This window comes from Gossypium hirsutum, chromosome A06, assembly GCF_007990345.1.
Source record: "Gossypium hirsutum isolate 1008001.06 chromosome A06, Gossypium_hirsutum_v2.1, whole genome shotgun sequence".
NCBI classification, from domain to species: Eukaryota; Viridiplantae; Streptophyta; class Magnoliopsida; order Malvales; family Malvaceae; genus Gossypium; species Gossypium hirsutum.
In genome coordinates this window covers 7,124,322-7,136,922 of record NC_053429.1, presented here as the reverse complement: position 1 = coordinate 7,136,922, position 12,601 = coordinate 7,124,322, and the positions used below count along the sequence as shown (strand labels likewise).

At 31.9% G+C, this 12,601-nt stretch overlaps 1 long non-coding RNA gene across 1 annotated transcript; it reads left to right on the top strand.

Moving 5' to 3' along the window:
• The first annotated feature begins 11,352 nt into the window (after positions 1-11,352).
• LOC107963524 (uncharacterized) lies at positions 11,353-12,124 on the top strand. The gene is made up of 2 exons (XR_001701959.2): positions 11,353-11,516; positions 11,821-12,124. It is a non-coding gene; the product is annotated as an uncharacterized lncRNA (long non-coding RNA).
• The last annotated feature ends 477 nt before the right edge of the window (positions 12,125-12,601 follow it).

The window sequence follows — 12,601 nt, the reverse complement described above, 5'->3', positions numbered from 1 at the left end:
TTTACCAAACATTTCTATATATATATGAAATAATGTTAAGAGCTTTTAATTATAAAATTATTATCGTTATCCATGTTTTTATTTCTTTATATTATATTGTTTTTGTGTTTTATATAGCCTATTATTTAAATATTTTGATATGAGGATAGGTATGTTTTTTTAAAAACCAATTTAAAAATATATATATGTACTAATTTTAATCTCATTCTTTTATAAGTTTATATGTACATTTTTTTTATAAATCTATTCTGGGCCTCATGTTTTTGTCATATATTTTTTTGTATCATATATTTTTTTGTACTATCATATATTTTGTTAACTTTTAAATAAATTCATGTTTAAAACATGTTACATGTAATTTGATTCAAATTTTTATTCTATAATATCTGTTCCAAAAAAAATCATATAGCTATCTATAGCTTTCATGCAAATATGTCAACTTATGTATGGGCCCATTTATTCGTTATTATTTAAAAATCATTTTATAGCGCATTGGTTTCTAATTGCTATATTATTTTTCATATCTTGTATCGGTTAATCTATATCATATGTTGTTTATTATTGTGGCATATTATCGTATGTTTTGTTTCGCTTGAATGGTTGTTATATTATCATCTTTGTCATTGTATTATTATCCTCCATGCGCTATTGTAATCGGGTTGCGTTTTTTTAGGATTTGCTATACTTTTTTTTTATTTTATTAATCGATTGTATCTCATATGCACGTTTACCCCATCCACCGATTTATTTGATTTTCGAAATTTAGTTTTATAAAATCCAAATTTTATGATTAATTTCGTCCTATTTCAAATCGAATTAATAGGTCTTAAGCTAGCTCTATAATCATTCATCCAAAAATTCTTCAAAACGAAGACAAAATTTGATGTTCGACAATTCGTGGAATCGTGCCCTAACGTGTTGGGTTGCAATTTCACATTTGCTCAAGATAATCGAATTTCCCTTCGAAATTTTATTCATATCTTTTAAAATCCCTTAAACGAAGATGAGATTTGATGTTCAGCAATTCGCGGAATCGTGCCCTAACGTGTTGGGTTGCAATTTCGCATTTGCTCAAAATAATCGAATTTCCCTTCGAAATTTTATTCATATCTTTTAAAATCCCTTAAACGAAGATGAGATTTGATGTTTGGCAATTCGCGGAATCGTGCCTTAACGTGTTGGGTTGCAATTTCGCATTTGCTCAAAATAATCAAATATCACTTTAAAATTTCGCTCGTGTCTTTTAAAATCCCTAAAACGAAGGCAATATGTGGTATTTGGCATTTCGTGGGATCGCGCCCTAACGTGTTGAGTAGCAATTTCTCGATTGTTTAAAGTAATCAAATATCCCTTCAAAATTTCACTCGGCTCTTTTAAAAATCCTTTAAAATGAGGGCAATACTCGGTGTTTGATAATTCGAGAATCATGCCTTATCATGCTGGGTTGTGATTTCTTGTTTGTTCAAAACAATCGAGTATTCCTTCAGGTCTCTATTCATAATTATTAAAAACCTTTCAAAATGAAGGTATTGTTCGATGTTTGGCAACTTGAGAATCGAGCCCTATCGTGCTGGGTTGCGCTTTTTCATTTGCTCAAAACCATCAAGGATCCTTTCAGAATTTCACACTTATTTTCTAAGGTAAGGCAATGGACAATGTTTGGAAAATCGAGGAATCGTGCCCTACTGTGCTGGGTTTCTGTTTTTCGTTGGACCAAACAGTTGGGCAACCTTTTGTTAATTTCAAAATTGTAGACTTTCGGACGTCGAAACAAGAAGATTTTGGTAACCCACTCGGTTATTTAAACGTTATTGATAAGAACCACATTTCAAAAACATTTTTTAAACTTTGACATAAGGACAGTATTTAATCGATTTGGTACCAATTTTGGACGTAGTGAGGGTGCTAATCCTTCCTCATGCGTAACCGACTCCCGAACACATTTTCTCACATTTTCGTAAGACCAAAATCGTGTTTTAATAAATCAAAAAATGTTTTATTAAACTCACCTCATCTTTTAAGTGATCCGATCACACTAAAATAGAAGATCGGTGGTGACTCCATATTTCTATTTTCCAAAAAGTCGATCCCCCTCGTATTTTCATCAAATTTAAAATATTAAATTTTTTTTAATCGAGGGATGGTTTCGACATACATGTTAAATTTTTTTATTTAGTTTTTTTTAAATTATTTATATATATATATGTCCTTAATCTATTGCGTACATAACTTAATTCCTAAGATTATGCGTTATTATATACCTTTGCATACCTTTCTTTACATTTCATACATTGTTTGAATCTTTCTTTACCTTCATTTTAAAGTATTGTATCTTATGTGTATATATTATCCCATATCATTGTTTTCCACTTGGTTTACGAAATGTGGTTTTATAAGGTCCAAATCTTTAAGATTAATTTCATTTTATTTCAAGTCGAATTAAGGAGTTTTAAGCTAGTTTTATAATTATTCATTTAAAAATTCTTTAAAACGAAGGCAATGTTCGATGTTTGGCAATTCGGGGAATCGTGCCCTATCGTGCTGGATTGCAATTTCTCGTTTGTTCAAAATAATCGAATATTCCTTTGTAATTTCACTCATGTCCTTAGAAATTCTTTAAAATGAAGGAAGTGTTCGACGTTTGGCGATTCGGGGAATCAGGCCCTATCGTGCTGGGTTGCAATTTCCCGTTTGTTCAAAATAATCGAATATCCCTTTAGAATTTCACTCATGTTTTCTAAACTCTAAAATAAAGCAATGTACAATGTCTAGAAACTTGAGGAATCGTGCCCTACTGTGCTGAGTTTCGGTTTTTCATTAGACTAAATAATTGGGCATCCTTTTTTAATTTTCAACATATAAACTTTTGGAAGTCGAAATTTATCGTGTTTTCGAGGGTATAAAGGATCGTGTCCTATCGTGCTGGATGTGATGCTGTATTCCTCTGAAACAAGAGAATTTTGACGACCAACTTGGGCTATTCAAATATTTATAAAAGGAACCACATTTCAAAAATATTTTTAAATCTTAGACATAAGGATAGTATTTAATCAATTTGGTACCAATTTTGGGCGTAGTGAGGGTGCTAATCCTTTCTCATACATAACTGACTCCCGAACCTGTTTCCTCAAATTTCATAGACCAAAATCATTGTTTTAGTAAACCAAAACGTTTTATTAAAATGACCAAGCTTCTTGGTGACCCAATCACACCTAAATAAAAAATATTGGTGGCGACTCCGCGATTTGTTTTCAAAAAGTCGATCCCCATTTTTCTTCAAATCGAAAAAATGGTTTCGACACACGATGTAGGCATGTTGATCGATTGTGTCCGGATGTTCGACACACAATGCACAGTTTGGGTTCACCCGTCTCCCTGACATCCATGTCATTTCGAATTCTCGTCGATTGTGGTCGACCTTTAGGATGTCTACGGAGACTACGGTCAGGCACCATCTCGAAGCAGGCGGTGGAACTTCCCAGTTTGAGACATCGGGCATTATAGGAAATTCGTTCCCTGATATACGTAATGTGCATTCCAATGTGTAGATCTTGTTTATGAATTGTTCAACATTTAAGTTTGCTCTCCCACACGCTGCATGAACATGCACACACAGATATCGAAGAGTCTGAAATATCCCACACTCGCATCGTTTGTTTCGCAGATCAACTGCGTAAGACCTAGGTGGAAGACCCGAACGATGGCCGATGTACTCTTGAACTCGAAAAGTCTCTAAGTTGCGCGAATACAATTTAGCGTTTATTGTTTGTGCTCGGCCTCAATTTGCTTAGCTTGTCTCAACCCTATCTTAGGCATCAAAGTTGCCAACCTATAGAATGTTGCCGAGAACACAGCAAAAATCAAGAGATGGCGTGTGCGCCTCAATACAGAGTTGACTGCCTTTACCAGGTTGGTCGTCATCTGCCCATAACGAAACCCGTCATCGTAACTTTGAGTCCATTACCAGTTCTCCATGCTACCTAACCATGTCCGGAGATCTGTTGGTAAAGATGACATATGAGATTCAAGCCTCGCGAACCCCTGCCTAAATCTTCGTGGTTCTAACTCATGAGCTGCATATTTAATTTGAAATCATCATTTTAAAAACAACAAAAAATTTGAAAAGTAAATTTTTTAAATAAATACAAACAATTTTTTTTACCCATGTTCACGAGTTCTTTTTTCCAATCTTTATTCTTATAATCTCTATGAAAGTTTGCCGCGATGTGCCGAATGTAATAAATAGACCTCCACGGAACCCCCGATCACCTTATCGCAGCAAGTAATCCTTTCGATCTATCTGATATAATGCAAATATTGTCTTCTCTGACAACGTGCCTCCGTAGATTTGTGAGGAAAAATTCCCAAGACTCGAAGCACTCACGTTCCACGATGGCGAAAGCGATCGGAAGTACATTTCGGTTACTGTCTTGTGCAACAGCAATCAGGAGTATTTGCGTGTATTTTCTATACAACCATGTCCCGTCCACCTGCACCATCGGCTTGTAGTGAGGGAAGACCCTAACACACTGCTCGAACGTCCAAAACAATCGATGAAAAACTCGTTTCCCTGATTGTATCTCCCTGTCCGGGCCTTTATACGACAGTATTTGCAAATCAGTCACTGTCTCGGGCACATACTCCTGCATCCCGGCTATCCACCCTTGATGCTCGTTGTATGACGCATCCCAGTCACCATAAAACTCTCGCATCGCCATTTGCTTTGCCCACCATGCCTTCGGTACGACACTTTATACTTGAATCGAGCTTGCATATCCGCAATAAGGACTGGCACTTGAATGATGGACGACTCTTTCACCAAAGGAATGATGCAGTTGCATATAGTTTTTGCATCTAACTTTCCTTGGTCTTGTAACATACGAGCGAATGTGCATGTGTGTGGACCTTCTAGTTTTTTTATCATCCACATCTGCATCCGCTGCATTAACGCGGCTCAGACACGCCATTTACAACCACTTGACGCTTTCCAACATTCTCCTACGTACAAAGACTGCGTCGACTTCGTTACTTTATAATCCACACCTAACTTCAAGCTAAGTTGTTTTATAGCATGTAAACTATCTTTTTTGTTATCAAATTGTTGTCCTACAAACAACTCTTCATCGTCGAATTCTTCGTCAAGTAGGTGAGCCGACACAATATTTGTGTATTTTGGGAACTTGCATGCTAGCCCCGCATCAGGATCCACGTTGGTCATGAAAGACCCCAGATTATTTCTTATAACTATACCAGGGCCCATGTTCCCGGCCGAATGGGGGTTTACATTTTCACCCTCCACCGGCCCTTCCTCGTCTATGTCTTCAGGGATGTCATCCAAATCGGGGTCACTAAAATCATCGTTTGGATCACGGTGGGACTGATCATCATTATCGAATCCTTCATCACCATCTTCTATGGTGGCCAACACCTATGGATGGATCTCTAAACGAGGACACGGGTTTGGGATGTTATACGAACATCCACTGGTGTTTGGATTTTCGGGAGTTGGCATTGACCATCCAAAACCCAACTGATCTTCCCAGGAGACGTTAAGATCAAAATCAATTCCAGAGCCCTGGCTTGCTGGAATTACAACTTGAATCAGATTTGGTTCAGCTATTTTCGCAAACAACTCAATCGGGTTAGGATTTTCTATCTCAGGAGGGCAATAAATTGCTATCATTGTCCCTAGATTATCATCATCTTCAAACTCCATTTCTGAGAACTTTAACGGATCAGTTGAAACTGGAAATTTGTAAAATAGTCTCAACATTTGCTTTCCGCAACGGCTTGCTATCTTTGTACTGATTTTTCGTTTTAAATCCGACAACGAAACACGTCTGTTGAATCTCATTCCTATTTTTTTCCGACTTCGAAATACACAGCTTTCCTCAGTTGTATTTATCATTTCTCCATCGAAATGAACATAAACAAATAAAATTTAAGAATTCATCTTAAAAAATTTTTGCTTTCTTCTCAACAAAGAAAAAACTAATTTTTTTTTGAAAAAAACTAAAATCTTAAAAAGCAAACAAAAACTCAAATTTAGTGCCGGCCATTAACAAACCAGCTCCAAAAAATTTTGAATTTTTTTTAATACTGGTGTCGACCATTGATAGGCCAGCATAAAAAAAATTCAAAATTTTTTTAATACTGATGTTAGCCATTGACAGGCCAGCACCAAATTTTTTTTGAAAACTCGTATTCTGGTGCCGGCCATTGACAGACCAGCACAAAAAAATCATTTTTTTAATACTGGTGCCAGCCATTGATAGGCCAGCACCAAAAAAATTTAATTTTTTTTAAATTATTGTTGCCGGCCATTGACAGGCCAGCACCAAATTTTTTTTTGAAAACTCGTATTCTGGTGCCGGCCATTGACAGGCCAGCACCAAAAAAATTTGAATTTTTTTTTAAATTACTGGTGCCGGTCATTGACAGACCAGCACAAAAAAAATTAAAATTTTTTTTTAAATTACTGGTGCCGACTATTGACAAGCCAATACCATTTTTTTTTTAAAAAAATTGTATTCTGGTGCCGGCCATTGACAGACCACCACCAAAAAAATTTGAATTTTTTTAAAATTACTGGTGCCGGGAATTGACAGGCCAGCACAAAAAAAAATCCTTTTTTTGAAAACTCATATTTTTGTATATCAGTATGATACGGTTTGAAAAAAAAATACCTTGATGCCGGCAATTGACAGGCCAAAACCAAAAAAAATTAATTTTTTGAAGCCTGACAAATCATCAGGCAATCATGTGTGCAAAATACGAGTTGGTACCGACTATTGACAGGCCGAAATCCCAATCTACTATTCATTTCAGGTTATTTTGGTGATTGTTTTTGAACCTGGGTCATTTTTATAAATATCAAAATTTTTTAGATCAATTTAGTAAAATAGCCACATATTAATTAGATTTACTATTTTAAGTATCCTAAAAAAAATTCTATTTAAAAAAAATTTAACTATGCCAACATTGGCATGTTTTTTTAAATGATTTTTCAACAATGATATTATCTAAAAAAGAATGCTTGTCTAATGTATTCAGTCGGTGAACTTCACTCGACTACATTCGATATCATTCTCATCGATTAAATAATGCTCAATTAACCTCCTCATTACTAGTTGAAGACCATATTGAGCCCCACAATTACAATAGTAACTTCAATATGGCCACATCTTTCAGGGATTGTCACTTCACCATAAAGAAAGTGGAAGCTAAGAGCCTCCTGTTTTTACCTTTTGATCATGGTTGTAAGCAATGACAGCCACATTAAAATGTGAGGTACTTTAGCTATCTTCAAAAAGCTCGCTAACTCTAGATGTGCTTTTTAGTCCAGCATGTTGTTCATTTGGAGTAAAAGAATATATTTTTTTGTCGAATACAAAGATTTTGTTCTTCAACCTAGTAAGTATATGCAAACAAAAATAATCACTATTTTATATTCAACATAATACAGAATTTAATACTAAAATCAAATATTAACAAACAAATGATATTAACTTAAATAATATGTTAAGAAAAATTAGGGCATATTATAAAATTGGTTGTAATAGCTCAAATTCGCCCAGGCCTTAAACTAAAATAAAAAATAAAAAATAAAAATAAAACAAAGTTCAAGTCCAGTATAAAATTACAAACATATAATTTAGCCCAATCGGAATGGCCCATTACTTGAAAAGATTTAAGGTCTATCTATAAGCTTGACTCATATGGAAATATAATCTTTAAGGATATGCAATCTTAGATATGATATGCAATATTAGATATGATACAATCTTAGATATGATATGCAATCTTAGATATGATACGCAATCTTGAAGATATGATTTTGTAATCTTGGAGATTTAATTTGTAGATATCCTTTAATCTTAACCGTTGATGTAATTGATCTGTACCGTTAGATTTGGGGAGGCTCAACTATAAATAGATGCCTCTCCCTTCATTGTAAATCACTTGAGTTTTGGGAAACAATAAGAATTCTTGAGAGCATTCACTCAAATTTCTCTCCCTCTTGCGTTCTTACTCTCTGTGGTTTGTTCTTATTTTATTCTTCGTCTATCTTAATTTTTCAACCTTTTTTATTTTAATTTTTTCATTTTTCAAATATGTATATTTATTACTATCTTTTATACATTTGATTATGTATTTTATATATTATAATATTTAACCTTTTTATATAGTTTATTTTCAAATATATATTTTCTATGCATGTATATATATTATATTATCATTTCATGTATTTTGAACTATTGCATTATATTTTTATAATTTGTAAATGTTCTATTTATTCATTTTTTTAGTGTATGTCATTTATCTTATTTGTGCATAGTTTTATTTTTTTATATGCTATGTTTAATTATTTCTTTTATGTGCTATTTTATGATATATATTGTTGTATAATTTTTGCATGTATTATGTTTTTCTTTTAGTTTACTCATGTTTTTATTTGTTTATTATCTTATATTTACCCTAGTATGATTTTTTTCATTAAACGTATGTTCATGTTATTTAGTTTTGTCTTAATGATATTATTTATGTTTGTATGGAAATGTTAGAATATTTTATACATCTATGCTTCATGATGCATTAATATGTCATCTTAAAACGTCATTTAAAATAATATTCCAAGGTTTCTTTTAAAAAAAAATAAAAGGCAATGCTTGATGTTTGGAAACTTCGAGAAAGGTAGTGCCCTAACTTACTGGGTTACGATTTTTCTCGTTGAATTCGAATAGTCAAGCACCCTTCTAAGTGATTTTGAGTTTTCAAAATTTAAACAATGATTTCGAGATTTCAAAACACAGTGTCCTAACTTACTGGATATGACGTTTTGTTGTTTCGAGATAGAAATTTTCGAAAGACGAGCTTAGTTTAGAAGGTTTTAAAATGTTGCATCCTAACTTACTAGATTGATGTTTTGACTCGTTTGAAATAAGTGAGCCTTAATTTTCAAAATTGAGACATTCTAATTAAAAGAGGTTTGCATCTTAAAACTTTCAAATTTCTGACATTAAAGACACTTGATAATCAATTAGGTACCAATTTTTGGGCGTTACGAGGGTGCTAACCCTTCCTCGTACGTAACCGACTCCCGAATCCATTTTCTCGACTTTCGTAGACTAAAATTAAATGTTTTAAAACAAAACATTTTATAAGGTGATCTAATCACACCTAAAAAGATTGGTGGCGACTCCGTTTTCGTTTTTCTTAAAGTCGATTCCCATTTTCCAAAACTCGATTTAAAAATGGTTTCGACATTGGTCATCTAACTATTATAAGTTTTCTTTTTAGGCATTAAAAAATAAAAATTTTCATTTTAGGCATTGTTGTTTAAAGTCATTTTCATTTTAGGTGCTACCGTTAAAAACATTTTCATTTTGGTCACCCACTGTTAATTCAATGCTATTTTACACTCATTTTAGGTGTCGAAACCATTTTTAAAAAAAAGGGATTTTTGAAAAACGAGGGATCGAATTTTGAAAAACAAAAAGGAGAGTCGCCACCAATCTTTTAAAGTGTGATTGGATCACTAGATAAAACGTTTTGGTCTACGAAACTGTGAGAAAATAGGTTTGGGATTCAGTTACGTTCGAGGAAGGATTAGCACCCTCGTAACGCCCAAAATTGGTACCAAATTGAATAATTTTGTCTTAATGTCAGAATTTTGAAAATATTTAAAAAATGAGGTCTCATTAAAACCGTAATAATTCAAATTAAGAGAATCGAGATTCATTCGCTTTGAAAGAGTATTAAATATCGCATCCAGCATAATTGGACACGATATCTTTAAACTTTCATAGCTGAAATCATCTTATGATTTATAAAACTCGCTTAAAAAGGATATTTTAGATATTTGGACAAACGGGAAATTGCAACCCAACATGTTGGGCACTATTTCCCGAATTTCTAAATATCAAAACATTGCGTCACTTTTAAAATTCATTTTTTTGAATTAAGTGAGATATAACTTTGGTTTTAAAAAATAATGATGTGTCTTGCATATTACCAAGAATTAAATAAATCTAATTACAATGTACATGTTTTATCATTTCATGCAAATATAGTATAATGTCTTAAAATAATGGCATAAATTACACAATTACATTATTATCATAAATAACATAAATCTTCATGCAAAATACAACGTAGTGCATAATGAATACGACAAATATAAATTGCAATATACATAATGCTTTATGCAAATATAACTTAAATCAACATAAATAATTAATTTCATGCGAATATGTAAAAAATATATATAAGATTTAACCTACGAAACAATATCGAAATAAAAGAAAACCAAAAATAAATAAGCAAATTATAATATATAAATATAAATCAAATAAAATATAAATAAAGATATTTAGAAATATTTAGAATAATATAAAAATAATAAAAGAGAACCCCTTTTAAAAAAATGATATATGTATAAATCATATTATAAGATTTAACAACTTAATATACTAAGAAATAATGTGTTAATTAATGATATTACATATTCATATAATAATAATAATTTAAAAACATGTATAATTAATAAGTAATAAAATAATATATATTTTCATAATAAAATAGTAGTAATGTAAGGAATAACTTACAGCAAGATATATGATATATAATAAAATTTATAAACTAAATACATGTATAATGATATAAACTATATGATAGATAAAATATAAAAATGATATAAAATATAAAAATGATATAAAATATAATAAAATAAATAACATATAGTAAAAATATATGACACATAATAAAATATCAATATAATAGAATAAACAATATATATATTTTAAAAAATAACATATAATAAAAATTTATAAAAAAATGTATATAATATTATAGGTAATATATATTAGTTTTCATATAATAAATGTTTATAAAAATAAATAATACATATATCATTTTAAAATAAATTAAATATGTAAAAAAATCGAATTTAATTTAACAATCTAGGGTAAATTACAAATAAATGAAAAATTCCGGGCTTAATTGAAAGGTGTGTTAAATTTGGGGGACTCCCTGGGCAATTAGTCCTAATCCCCAAAACGACACTGTTTTTAAAAAAAAATCTTACTATAACAACTGGGACTAAAGCTGAAACTAGTATAAAAGATTGGGGCCGAATTAAAATAAAAATAAAATGAAATTATGAAGATTAAAAATGCGGAAGGACCTGGAAGGGAAATATCCCTTTTAATTAAAACGCGCAGATCCTTCCGGGTTAAACGGGTCAACCTGCGGATCCTTTACTTAAACGGCGTCGTTTTGAGGCTTATGAATTAAGCAAAAAACGGCGTCGTTTTGGTTATACTAAATAAGCTAATTTTAAACCTAAAATTCATTTTAACCTTTGTTTTTAAAAAAAAAACTCCTTCAAAACCTCTGAAGGCCTTTTGAGCTCCGGCCAGTGATCGGCCTAGCTCCGACGTCACGCGCCACCACACGCGCGGTCACACACGGCGGTCAGTGGGCCCAAAAACTTCTCTTTTTCGTTGGAAACATAGGTAAACCCTCTCCTTTTATTTTTCTTAAAAAATATTTTGTACGAAAGCAATAGTAACCCAAAAACCTTTCGGTGTTTTTTTGTTTCATGTATATATGAATGAAATGAAAATAAAATAAAAATTCAGTTCTAATCCGAATAAAATAGAAAACTGAACTTGTATTTTCTTTCAAAATCTTTTGTATCCCCCTATTTACACTGTTTTTTACCCATTTATACTGTTTACAGGTGAATCTAAAAAAACTAAATCCCGATTCAAATTCTGATTTATTGACTGATTGCTTGCTTCTTTCCTTTTCTTGCAGGTTTAATAGTGCAATCTTCGACGGTGGGGCTCAATCCAGGCGCCGATTGCGGCGCAACATGGGGCTGTGTTGCTTGCTGCGGCGCGAGGGTTTCCCAGGAAACCCTAGGTCTCCTAGTGTTTCAAGTTTGGGCTTCGTTGGGCTGCTGCTTATTGGGTTTGGGATAGGCTTAGAATTGGATTGGTTTAGTTAGGTATTTGGGTGTAACGGGTATAGGGCTTTTGGGCTAACGGGCCTTGGCTATAAATGGACTATTTAAAGGGCCTTTATTTAATGGACTGTTATAAAAAACTATTATTTTTTATTGTTTTTATTTATTTAATTATGGGCCTGGGCAGAAATGGGCTACTACATTAGGCACCTAACTTTAATAAGTTTTCATTAATTTTATTTAAAAACATAAAAAAATGTATCGTTACATGGAATTGAGTTATTCAGATATAAAAATGAAACTAAAATTTTCCTTGTAATTCAATTTTCTATAAAAATCAGGGTTTTCCCAAGTTATTAAAATAACTAAAATTAACTTTTAAAAGGGGAGAAGAAATTAAAGAGATAAAAATGTTTTCTTGTAAAAACCCAATGTTTTCCAATAAAAACCTAGGAATAAAATTAAATTGTTTTTACAATTTTTAAAACAATTTATAACGTCAATGCCTAAAATAAAAAATGATTTTTAATGATAATGACTAAATTAAAAATTTTAATTTTTTAATACTTAAAATAAAAACTTATGAAAGTTAGATTGCCAACTGTGTACTTTACCCTAAAAACTACTATA